General features: G+C 40.9%; 1 protein-coding gene and 1 gene segment (V, D, J or C); both read right to left on the bottom strand.

The window, feature by feature from the left end:
* LOC140517968 (immunoglobulin alpha-2 heavy chain-like) overlaps window positions 1-12,387 on the bottom strand; it is a gene marked incomplete at its 5' end in the record, with an annotated part of 937,512 nt that overhangs the window by 134,789 nt on the left and 790,336 nt on the right. The gene's annotated exons all lie outside the window — the stretch shown is intronic.
* Window positions 1-12,387, bottom strand: part of LOC140529449 (immunoglobulin heavy constant epsilon-like) — a 321,603-nt gene that overhangs the window by 76,696 nt on the left and 232,520 nt on the right.

Here is a 12,387-nt window from a genome sequence, read left to right as displayed (position 1 = left end):
AAGACCAGAGCTGAAAAGAAAATTTGACTTTCATACACAAGATTGAAGAGAAGCATGAAAAGGTAAAAAGGAAAGAAAAATCATAAGGGACTTCCTAAAGTTAAACTGCTTTCATTCCTACGTGGAAAGACAATATCTGTAATTCTTGAAACTTTTTTCAGTATCTGGGTAGTTGATAGGATTACGCACACACACACACACACACATACACACACACACACAGAGACAGAGAGAGAAAGAGAGAGAGACAGAGACAGAGAGAGAGAGCACAGATTGAGTTGGGAAGGATTCATATCTAAAAAAATGAAATTAAGGGGTGAGGGAAGAATATATGGGGAGGAGAAAGGGAGAAATGGAACGGGACAAATTATCTCTCATAAAACAGGCAAGAAAAAGACTTTTCAGTGGAGGAAAAAAGCGGGAAGGCGAGAAGGAAAACATGAAGCTTCCTCATGGAAAGAATAAAATACGCACTCATTTTGGTATGAAAGCCTATCTTACAATACAGGAAAGTGGGCAAGAAGGGGATAAGCAGGGTGGGGGAGATGATGGAAGGGAGGGTAATGGGAGGAGGGAGCAATTAGAAGTCAGCACTCTTGGGGAGGGACAAGATCAATAGAGAGAAGAGAAGAAAGGGGGGCAGGATAGGATAGAGGGAAATATAGCTAGTCTTACACAACATGACTGTTAGGAAAATCATTTGCAAAACTACACATATATAGCCTATATTGAATTGCTTGCTTTCCCAATGGAGATGAGTGGGGAGGGAGGAAGGAGAAGAAGTTGGAACTCAAACTTTTAGTAACAAATATTGAATATTGTTCTTGCATACAGCTGGGAGACAAGAAGTACAGGTAATAGGGTATAGAAATTTATCTTGCCCTACAGGGCAAAAGAGAAGATGGGGATAAGGAAAGGGATGGATGTTAGAAGGGAGGCCAGATTGGTGGTAGGGGTAATTAGAATGCTTGGCACTTTGGGGTGGGGAGAAGGGAGAGATGGGGAGAAAATTTGGCACTCAATATTTTGTGAAAATGAATGTCGAAAACTTAAAATAAATAAATAAAAAATATTGCACCCTGAACTGAATATGACACTATTGAATGTGATTTGAATGGGAAAAAATAAAATGGACCTATTACTTTCCATGAGCAGGATGATCAGAATATACATTAATATGCTCAGTAATTAAAATGTTGTTTCAGAAAAGTAGGGTGGGAGCTTTTTCCTTAAACCTTTCCTTGTATTCCTAGAGTTTAATATAGTGCTTGAACCATAGTAGGTTCTTAAGAAATAATGATTTGCGTCTTTGAATTTATATTTCCATAGTGTATCCCTTTATCCTTAGCACAATGCCTGACACATAGTAGGAACTTAATAAATACTTAACAGTGACAATGGAAGAATTGTGGAAAATGGGTAAAGTATGCCAAACATCACATGATGACTTTTTGATCATGTACAACATTAACTTAGTTGTTGGTATTTAGCTGTTCAATGACCAAAGAATAGAGATACTACTGAGGGAACTGAATTTCATTAATCTTGACATTCTTATTAAAAACTAACATCATAATGAAGAAAAAAAGGGATAGGATATACACCTGTGAGTTCATTAGAACAGAGTGAAGAGCCTCCCTGAGCAATTCAGGTTAGCGCTTACTCTCTGATAGCACTAAGAGGTTAAATTTCTTTTTTAAATTTTTTAAATAGTTTTATTTATTTATTTTTAGATTTTCGACATTCCTTTCCACCAAATTTTGAGTTCTAATTTTTCTCCCCATCTCTCCCCGCCCCCTCCTCTATAACACCTTGTATTCTGATTACCCCGTTCCTCAATGTGCTCTCCCTTCTATCACATCCCACCTTTTCCTTTTCCCCATCTTCTCTCTTTTCTTGTAGGGCAAGATAAATTTCTATACCCCATTACTTGTATTTCTTATTTCCTAGTTATATGCAATAATAATTCTCAATATTCTTTTCTAATACTTTGAATTCCAACTTCTCTCCCTCTCACCCATCCCCACTGAGAAAGCAAGCAATTCAATACAGCCTATATATGTGTCATTTTGCAAAAGACTTCCATAATAGTCATGTTGTGTAAGACTAACTATGTCGCCCTCCATCCTAACCTGTCCCTCCTTTTTTCTATTCTCTCATTTGACCTTGTCCCTTCCCAAAAGTGTTTACTTCTAGTTACTGTCTTCTCCCATTTGCCCTTCATTCTATCATCCCCCTCACCCCACTTGTCCCCTTGTCCCCTACTTTCCTGTACTGTAAGATAAATTTTCATACCAAGTTTAGTGAGCATGTTATTCCCTCCTTAAGCCATATGTGAAGAGAGTAAGCTTCACTTTTCTCCTCTCACCTTCTCCCTTTTTTCCTCCATTGGAAAAGATTTTTCTTATCTCTTTTATGAGTGATAGTCTGCCCCATTCCATTTCTCCCTTTCTCCTACCAATATTTTCCTGCCTCACCCCTTAATTTTATTTCATTTTTTTATGGATGTCATCTCTTCTGATTCAACTCAACCTAGATTCTCTGTGTCTAAGTGTGTGTGTGTGTGTGTGTGTGTGTGTGTGTGTGTGTGTGTGAGTGTAATGCCTCCACCTACCCAAATACTGAGAAAAGTCTCAAGAGCTACAAATATTATCTTTCCATGTAGGAATGTAAACAGTTCAGCTTTAGAAAGTCCTTTATTATTTCTCTTTCCTGTTTCTCTTTTCATGCTTCTCTCGATTCTTGTGTTTGAAAGTCAAATGTTCTATTCCGTTCTCGTCTTTTCATCATGAATGCTTGAAAGTGCTCTATATCACTGAAAGACTATTTTTTTCCCCTTGAAGTATTATACTCAGTTTTGCTGGGTAGGTGATTCTTGGTTTTTGTCCCAGTTCCTTTGACTTCTGGAATATCCTATTCCATGCCCTTTGATCTCTTAATATAGAAACTGCCAGATCCTGTGTTATCCTGATTGTATTTCCACAGTACTCAAATTTTTTCTTTCTAGCGGCTTGCAATATTTTCTCCTTGACCTAGGAACTCTGAAATTTGGCCACAGTATTCCTAGGAGTTTCTCTTTTTGGATCTCTTTCAGGAGGTGATGGGTGGATTCTTTCAATATTTATTTTGCCCTCTTGTTCTAGAATGTCAGGGCAGTTTTCCTTGATAATTTCATAAAGATGATATCTAGGCTCTCTTTTTGGTCATAGCTTTCAGGTAGTCCCATAATTTTTAAATTGTGTCTCCTGGATGTATTTTTGAGTCAGTTGTTTTTCCAATGAGATGTTTCACGTTATCTTCTATTTTTTCAACCTTTTGGTTATGTTTTGTGGTTTCTTGCTTTATCATATAGTCATTAGCTTCCCTGAACTGCACTCTCATTTTTATGGAACTATTTTATTCAGTGACTTTTGAATCTCTTTTTCTTTTGACTAATTCTGCTTTGTAAGCGTTCTCCTCATTGGCTTTTTGGACCTCTTTTTCCAATTGAGTTAGTCTATTTTTAAAGGGATTATTTTCCTCAGCATTTTTTGGTTCTCCTTTAGCAAGCTGCTGGCTGACTTTTCAAGCTCTTCTATGGCCTTAGCCCATTTCATATTCATTTTTGAGGTACTGGAGGCAAATGCCTTGATTTCCACTGATGGTATGTATTGTTCTTCTTCATCTGAAAGGATGGAAGGAGATATCTGTGCACCAAGAAAATGACCTTGTATGGTCTTATTTTTTCACCTTTTTTTGGGCATTTTCAGAACCAGTTACTTGACTTCCGAATCCTTGGTCAAGAGGAGGGTCTTAGTGCTCCTCTTCCCCCAGGACCGTGCTCTGTTGAGGTTCAGATCAGGTGTTCAATTTCCCCAGAGACTTGATGCTAAGCTGCTTGAACAGTGGACCCAGGTTGCTTCCATGGCCACCGTAGCTGCCTGCTGTTGCTACAACCTCTGCCTCTGCTGCTGCCTGGGGCCAGTGCTGGGAGTACTCTGCTCCCCTCTTGTCCAACTGGGAAAGCCCTGACACACTGATCTTTGAAGCTTTCTTTGTCGCTTGTGTGTTGAGGAATCTGGGACCCTGTTTCTGGGGATTCTGCCTTGGAGATCAGTTCTGGTCCTGTTCCTCCCCGTGCTGTGTGGCTGGGGCTGGGCTCTGCTCCACTCAGCATCCCATGGGATAGACCTTTCTTGTTGGCCTTCCAGGTTATCTTTGGCTGGAAATCTGTTTCTCTCTGTTGTTCTGTGCCTTCTGCTGCTCTAGAATTTCCTGAGAGTCATAATTTACAGGTATTTTGCGGGCTGTGAGGGAAGTGCTAGAGTGTATATGCCTTTCTATTCCGCCATCTTGGCTCTGCCCCAAGGTTAAATTTCTTGCCCAGGATGACACAATGAATTTGTGTTAGGGATGGGAATTTAAAGTATGTCCTCATGTCTCTAAGGCCAACTATACGTTACATCAGATTGCCTCTCAAGCTAGAAGGAAGTGGCAGACAGAAGAATGAATCCAGGTTCTCCTTGAGAGGTAATTAAAGAGTCGTTTGTTTACAAGACAACAGGAAATATAATTCAATGGGACATTTGCTCATCTTTTTTTTTGCTCGGCTCATGAAAATCATTTGTAAAATTACCACCATAAAACAAATGATTCAGCATCTGTTTTACAGGATGAGGATGTAGAAAAACTATGAACTCAGTAAAATTCCCCAAATTTTATCAATATGTATTTTGATCTTCAGTATCTTTGCCACATAGGGTATGCTTAGGATAAAAAGTGTCAAAGAGAGTAGTTGGGTAGAATCAGATTGAAATGTAATTAGAAATATTTAACAAAATCAATATAAATAAATATTGATATTGCTAATTTTTTGTTTTCTCAGCCAATGTGTGGTTGCAGGGGTACATTTCTTTTTTTTTTTATTTTATTTTTATTTTTTTATTTTTATTTTTTTTATTATTAAATTTATTTATTTAACTTTTAACATTCATTTTCACAAAATTTTGGGTTACAAATTTTCTCCCCTTTTATCCCCACCCCCCCCAAACACCAAGCATTCTAATTGCCCCTATGACCAATTTGTTCTCTCTTCTATCATCCCTCACTGCCCTTGTCTCCATCTTCTCTTTTGTCCTGTAGGGGCAGATAGCTTTCTATACCCCTTTACCTGTTTTTCTTATTTCCTAGTGGCAAGAATATTACTCGACAGTTGATCCTAACACTTTGAGTTCCAACTTCTCTTCCTCCCTCCCTCCCCACCCCTTCCCTTTGGAAGGCAAGCAATTCAATATAGGCCATATCTGTGTAGTTTTGCAAATGACTTCCATAATAGTTGTGTTGTATAGGACTAACTATATTTCCCTCCATCCTATCCTGTCCCCCATTACTTCTATTCTCTTTTGATCCTATCCCTCCCCATGAGTGTCGACCTCGAATTGCACTCTCCTCCTCATGCCCTCCCTTCTATCATCCCCCCCACCCTACTTGTCCCCTTATCCCCCACTTTCCTGTATTGTGAGATAGGTTTTCCTACCAAAATGAGTGTGCGCTTTATTCTTTTCTTTAGTGGAATGTGATGAGAGTAGACTTCATGTTTTTCTCTCACCTCCCCTCTTTATCCCTCCACTAATGAGTCTTTTGATTGCCTCTTTTATGAGAGATAACCTGCCCCATTCAATTTCTCCCTTTCTCCTCCCAATATATTTCTCTCTCACTGCTTGATTTCATTTTGTTTTAAGATATGATCCCATCCTATTCAATTCACTCTGTGCACTCTGTCTCTATGTATGTGAGCGTGTGTGCATGTGTAATCCCACCCAGTACCCAGATACTGAAATGTTTCAAGAGTTACAAATATTGTCTTTCCATGTAGGAATGTAAACAGTTCAGCTTTAGTAAGTCCCTTATGACTTCACTTTGCTGTTCACCTTTTCATGGTTCTCTTCATTCTTGTGTTTGAAAGTCAAATTTTCTTTTCAGCTCTGGTCTTTTCATCAAGAATACTTGAAAATCCTCTATTTCATTGAAAGACCATTTTTTCCCCTGAAATATTATAGTCAGTTTTGCTGGGTAGGTGATTCTTGGTTTTAGTCCTAGTTCCTTTGACTTCTGGAATATACTGTTCCATGCCCTTCGATCCCTTAATGTAGAGGCTGCTAGATCTTGTGTTATCCTGATTGTATTTCCACAATACTTGAATTGTTTCTTTCTAGCTGCCTGCAGTATCTTCTCCTTGACCTGGGAACTCTGGAATTTGGCCACAATGTTCCTAGGTGTTTCTCTTTTTGGATCTCTTTCAGGTGGTGTTCTGTGGATTCCTTGAATATTTATTTTGCCCTCTGGTTCTAGAATCTCAGGGCAGTTTTCCTTGATAATTTCATGAAAGATGATGTCTAGGCTCTTCTTTTGATCATGGCTTTCAGGTAGTCCCATAATTTTTAAATTGTCTCTCCTGGATCTATTTTCCAGGTCTGTTGTTTTTCCAATGAGATATTTCACATTATCTTCCATTTTTCCATTCTTCTCTCTTTGTTCTGTGATTTCTTGGTTTTGCATAAAGTCATTAGCCTCCATCTGTGCCATTCTAATTTTGAAAGAACTATTTTCTTCAGTGAGCTTTTGAATCTCCTTTTTCATTTGGCTAATTCTGCTTTTGAAAGCATTCTTCTCCTCATTGGCTTTTTGAACCTCTTTTGCCAATTGAGTTAGGCTAGTTTTCAAGGTGTTAATTTCTTTAACATTTTTTTGGGTCTCCCTTAGCAGGGAGCTGATCTGCTGTTCATGCTTTGACTTCATGTCTCTCATTTCTCTTCCCAGGTTTTCCTCCACCTCTCTAACTTGATTTTCAAAATTCTTTTTGAGCTCTTCCATGGCCTGAGCCCATTGGGTGGGCTGGGACACAGAAGCCTTGATTTCTGTGTCTTTGCCTGATGGTAAGCATTGTTCTTCCTCATCAGAAAGTAAGGGAGGAAATGCCTGTTCACCAAGAAAGTAACCTTCTATAGTCTTATTTCTTTTCCCTTTTCTGGGCATTTTCCCAGCCAGTGACTTGACCTCTGAATATTTTCCTCACACCCACCTCACCTCCTGATCCTCCCAGCCCGTGTTTGTGGTCTGAGATTCAAATGCTGCTTCCAGCCTCAGGGCTTTTGGCGGGGGCAGGGCTGCTATTCAGTATGAGATTTATGTTCTGGTGCTGAGATCGGGGCAGGGCCACCTCTCAGGCTCAGTTCCCTCAGGGGGTTTATGCACAGACCTTCCACAATGGATTCAGGCTCCCGCCCGCTTGGGGAGCCCCTGTCTGCAGCTGCCTCTCAGCTTCTACCTCCCGGGGGGGGCCTGTATTATGGGGGCACCCCACTCCCCTCTCGACCCGCCAAAGGTACTCTCTCACCCACCCCTGTCACCTGTGGGTGGAGGGACTTGTGCGGCCGCTGGAGATCCCGTCCGCCTGCTCGGATCTGTTTCTCTCGGTGCCGCAGCCGTGGCCGCAGCAGGTCTGTGCTGGGCTTTGTGTCTGCAGCGCCACGGACCTTTTGCGAGAGGTTTGCAGATCCCTCTGTGGGTGGAGGGACCCGCATGGCCGCTGGAGATCCTGTCTGTGAAGCCTGCTCGGATCTTTTCCTCTCGGTGCCGCGGCCGCGGCAGGGCTGCATTCAGCTCCCAGTCCCGGCGCCCAGTCCGCAGCGCGAAGGACCCCCCCGCGAGAGGTTTGCAGGTCTCTCTGGAACAGAAATCTCCCTCGCTCCAATGTTCCGTGGCCTCTGGGTGCGGAATTCGCCGTGAGTTACTTCCCTGTAGCCATTCTATGGGTTGTGGGTTCAGAGCTATGTGTATGTGCGTCTTTCTACTCCGCCATCTTGGCTCCGCCCCTCTCTACATTTCTATTTGAATTTTACATCACTGCTAAGAAACAAAGAATTTATGCAGAGGCTACATGCCTATTTATCATGCATAAGTTTTCAGACAGAAAGGAGACCTTGGTCATAGACAACACCAAATATTACCATAAAAATCAATTTGTTATCTTTATATACAGGAAAGAACTAGCTGTCAACATGAGAATAATTTACTAAAATAAATATGTAATTTTATTTTTTTAAAATAATATTTTATTTTTCCCAATTGCACATGAAATAATTTTTAAACATTTATTACTTAAAAATTTGAGCTCCAAATTCTCTCCCTCCCTGCTTTTTCTTCCCCCTCCGTGAGATAGTAAACAGTTTTATATAGGTTACATATCTACAATCAGGAAAGACATATTTCTATATTAGTCATGTTTTGAAAGAAAACACAGATCAATTACCCCTAACCTCTCCCCTCCCCCAATAAACTGAAAAGTAGCATGCTTCAATCTGTATTCGGACTCCACCAATTCTTTCTCTGGAAGTACATGACATTTTTCATCATGAGTCTGTTGGCCTTGTCTTAGATCATTGTACTGCTGGGAATAGCTAAGCCATCATACAATGTTGCTGTTACTGTATAGGACTCCTGTTTTTTCTTACTTCACTCTGCATCACTCCATGTAAGTCTCTCCAGATTTTTGTGAAATCATTGTGCTCATCATTTCAATACAATAGTATGTCTTTGCAAGCACATGCAATAACTTGTTTGGCCATTCTCCAATTGATAGACATCCCCTTAATTTCGAATTCTTTGGAAAATCACAAGAAGAACTGCTACAAATATTTTTATACATATAAGTCCTTTCCCTTTCCCTTTGATTTATTTGGAGGTACAGACATCGTAGTAGTATTGCTGGATTAAAAGGTAGGCACAGTTTTATATCTCTTTGGGCATAGTTCCAAATTGCTCTTCAGAATGATTGGCTCAGTTCACAACTCTATCAACAATGCATCAGTGTCCCAATTTTCCCATATCCCTTCCAACATTTCTCATTTTCTTTTTCTGTCATGTTAGCCAATCTGATAGGCATGACATGATATTTCAGAGTTATTTTAATGTGCATTTCTGTAATCAATAATGATTTATAGTAATAAATATGAATTTCAAATTAGTAGTGTGTGTACATATATTGAGCAAATGTTGAAATGAACACCAAGTAAGAAGAAAATATGCAAATGAGAAGGAGATACAACATGCAATTAAACTGTCCTTCATCTGACCTATTTAGATATGCTACTGAAGCTAAAAATAGAAAATGGATATAGTCATTTCATTAGGAAATTTAACTCATGTAAGACATCATAATGAGGAGACAAAAAGAAGCCCTTAAATCACCTCAGCCAGTGTACAGTTTCCCCCCTTACCATATGGAAAGACTTAGTGGCCAAGAGCAGCACCAGTTTAGAATATAAATTCATTGTAAACTTTTATACGAGTGGATGGAAAAATAGTATCTCCAAAACACCAATACTAGAGGGGAAAAGAAACTTATAGAAAGTTTAGTGAGAAAAATCCAATGGGATCGCCTTAAGACTATTAAATATATGGGGCGGAGCCAAGATGGCAGAATAGAAAGACGCACATACACATAGCTCCGAACCCACAACCCACAGAACGGCTAGAGGGGACCAACTCACGGTGAATTCTGCACCCAGAGGCCACGGAATATTGGAGCGAGGGAGATTTCTGTTCCAGAGAGACCTGCAAACCTCTCGCGGGGGCCTTCGTGCTGCGGACTGGGCGCCGGGACTGGGAGCTGAGTGCAGCCCTGCAGTGGCCGCGACACCGTGAGGAAAAGATCCGAGCGGGCTTCAGGGACGGGATCTCCAGCGGCCACTTGGGTCCCTCCACCCACAGAGGGACCTGCAAACCTCTCGCAAAAGGTCCATCGTGCTGCAGACGCGGAGCCCAGCCCAGACCTGCGGCTCCGAGAGATACAGATTCGAGCAGGCTTCAGTGATGGGATCTCCAGTGGCTGCACAAGTCCCTCCACCCACAGGTGACGGGGGTCGGTGAGAGAGTCTCTTTGGCGGGTCGAGAGGGGAGTGGGGTGCCCCCATGGCTCGGGCCCCCCCGGGAGATAGAAGCTGAGAGGCGGTTGCAGACTGGGGCTCCCCAAGCGGGCAGGAGCCTGGATCCATTGTGGAAGGTCTGTACATAAACCCCCTGAGGGAACTGAGCCTGAGAGGCGGCCCGGCCCTGCCCTGACCTGACCATCTGAACTTAATTCTCACACTGAATAGCAGCCCTGCCACCGCCAAAAGCCCTAAGGTGGGAAGCAGCATTTGAATCCCAGTCCCCAAACGCTGGCTGGGAGGACCAGGAGGCAAGGTGGGTGTGAGGAGAATATTCAGAGGTCAAGTCACTGGCTGAGGAGAATGCCCAGAAAAGGGAAAAGAAATAAAACTATTGATGGCTACTTTCTTGGAGAACAGACATTTCCTCCCTTCCTTTCTGATGAGGAAGAATAATGCTTACCATCAGACAAAGACACAGAAATCAAGGATTCTGTGTCCCAGCCCACCCAATGGGCTCAGGACATGGAAGAGCTCAAAAAGAATTTTGAAAATCAAGTTAGAGAGGTGGAGGAAAAACTGGGAAGAGAAATGAGAGGGATGACATTTTATTTTTTTTAAATTAATTTGTTTTCAGTTTTCAACAATCACTTCTATAAGTCTTAAATTTTCTGTCCTTCCCTCTCCCATTCCTCCCCGAGATGACATGCAATCTTTTCTGTGTTCTACACATACATTCTTATTAAATATATTTTAACATTTGTCATGTTGCATAGAGGAATTGAAACAAATGGGAGAAACCATGAGAAAAAGTGGCTTTTTTTTTTTTTAAAAAAAAAGCAAACTGTGATACAAGGTTCCCACCAGAGAAGGTTTGAGTGAGAGAAATCCATACCTCCATCTGTGTAGGGATGAAAACATTAATCATTACTTGCTGACTATATGTCTGTGCTAAACCTTTTACTAGTATTATTTCATTTAATCGTCACAACATTCCTGGGAGATAGATGCTGTTATTATTCCCATTTTACTATTGAGAAAACTGACTCAGGCAGAGGTCTAGTGACTTGTTCAGGGCCACATGGCATCTGTAGTTATGTTTGAACTCAGGTTTTACTGACTCCAGATCTAGCAATTTATCCATCTAGTCACGTAACTGATTACTAGGCATGAAAAAGTTTGGAAAAACTGCTGTGTTGAGTTGGATAATGACTCCATTAGGCAGAATTACCTTACTACAAATGAGGAGTCACTTGAGATTATGCAGCATTAATTTGTAACATTAAACACAGTTTCATGATTTTCTTCAGCTTCACTGAATAATTTGAATAGGAGAATAGACAAGAGATGATGCAAGCAATTCAAGCGTGAGGTTAAGCAGGGCAAGAATGGTGATAGGATAAGGGGGTAAGGGACTTGAAAGAAGAAGATAGAATGGAATTGACTAAGGGGTAAAGATGAGTACAGCCAGGGCAGAGAAACTGGACTGGAAAAGAACTGAAGGGTGGAATGGTTTGGAGGTTATAGGGAGGATAAAGAACAAGGATAGGGGTTGCAAGGTTGAGGGAAACATGGAATGACAACAGGTTGTGAGCAGATAAAGGAATTTCAAAAAATGAAAGTGGAAAACTTGTGGGTTATGGCAAGGCCAAGGGTGTGACCATCTCTACCTTAGGTAGAATGGAAGAATACTGGTTATAGGAAACACATAGGTTGAGGAACTATGTTAGTTTGTTTGATGTAGTATGAATATGTCTATTGAAGTTCCCTAGTCTGAGGGCAGGAGTTGGGAAGAAAAGACTGTGGATCAGGATCTGAACTTTTTGAGGAAGGAAGGGGTATTCTGGAGATATATAGATATCAATGACTAGAGTCTTGATTGGGTGATAAATTTAGATTGAGTGAATTTAAAAGAAGTTAATGACTAATGATGGCAAAAGGATAGTCTCAGAATAGCAATGGGGAGTAGGGAGCATTTTGACTCATACACCATAACCAGCAGATCAGGAGTATTAGTGAATCAGTGCTGGAAAGAGTGGTCAGGAAAACTGTTTAATCAGGTGACATCTAAGTTTGAGTTGAGTGCAAGAAGATGGAAGGAGTGATAAAACAAAAGATTTAATATGAAAGCAAGTTTGTTACCTCTGGAGTAGGTATTCTAGAGAGCACAGTAGCTTTTGATGGTGATATTATGCATGAGTTTGGGTTGAGTGAGATGGAAATAAAAGAGAGGATAGTTGCAATGTGGGGGGACGTTTTGGTGTGTAGATTTTTTTTTCCTAAATAGGTGCTATAATTCTGGAAAGCAACATGGCAGCTCACATTCAAAGCTGAACAACAGCTCATGTCCTTTGACTTACAAAAATACGCATAGAAGCTTAATTTGTAATAATAGAGCATTGGAAACAATTCATGCAAACTGTTACTGGAGAAGGTTCAACATGACATCAAAACAGTAGACTGTGTGCTGTGATAAAAT

This window comes from Notamacropus eugenii, chromosome 1 (genome assembly GCF_028372415.1).
Source record: "Notamacropus eugenii isolate mMacEug1 chromosome 1, mMacEug1.pri_v2, whole genome shotgun sequence".
NCBI classification, from domain to species: domain Eukaryota; kingdom Metazoa; phylum Chordata; class Mammalia; order Diprotodontia; family Macropodidae; genus Notamacropus; species Notamacropus eugenii.
Note: the sequence above shows the minus strand (reverse complement) of the source record. Positions and strands in the feature narration are given on the sequence as shown.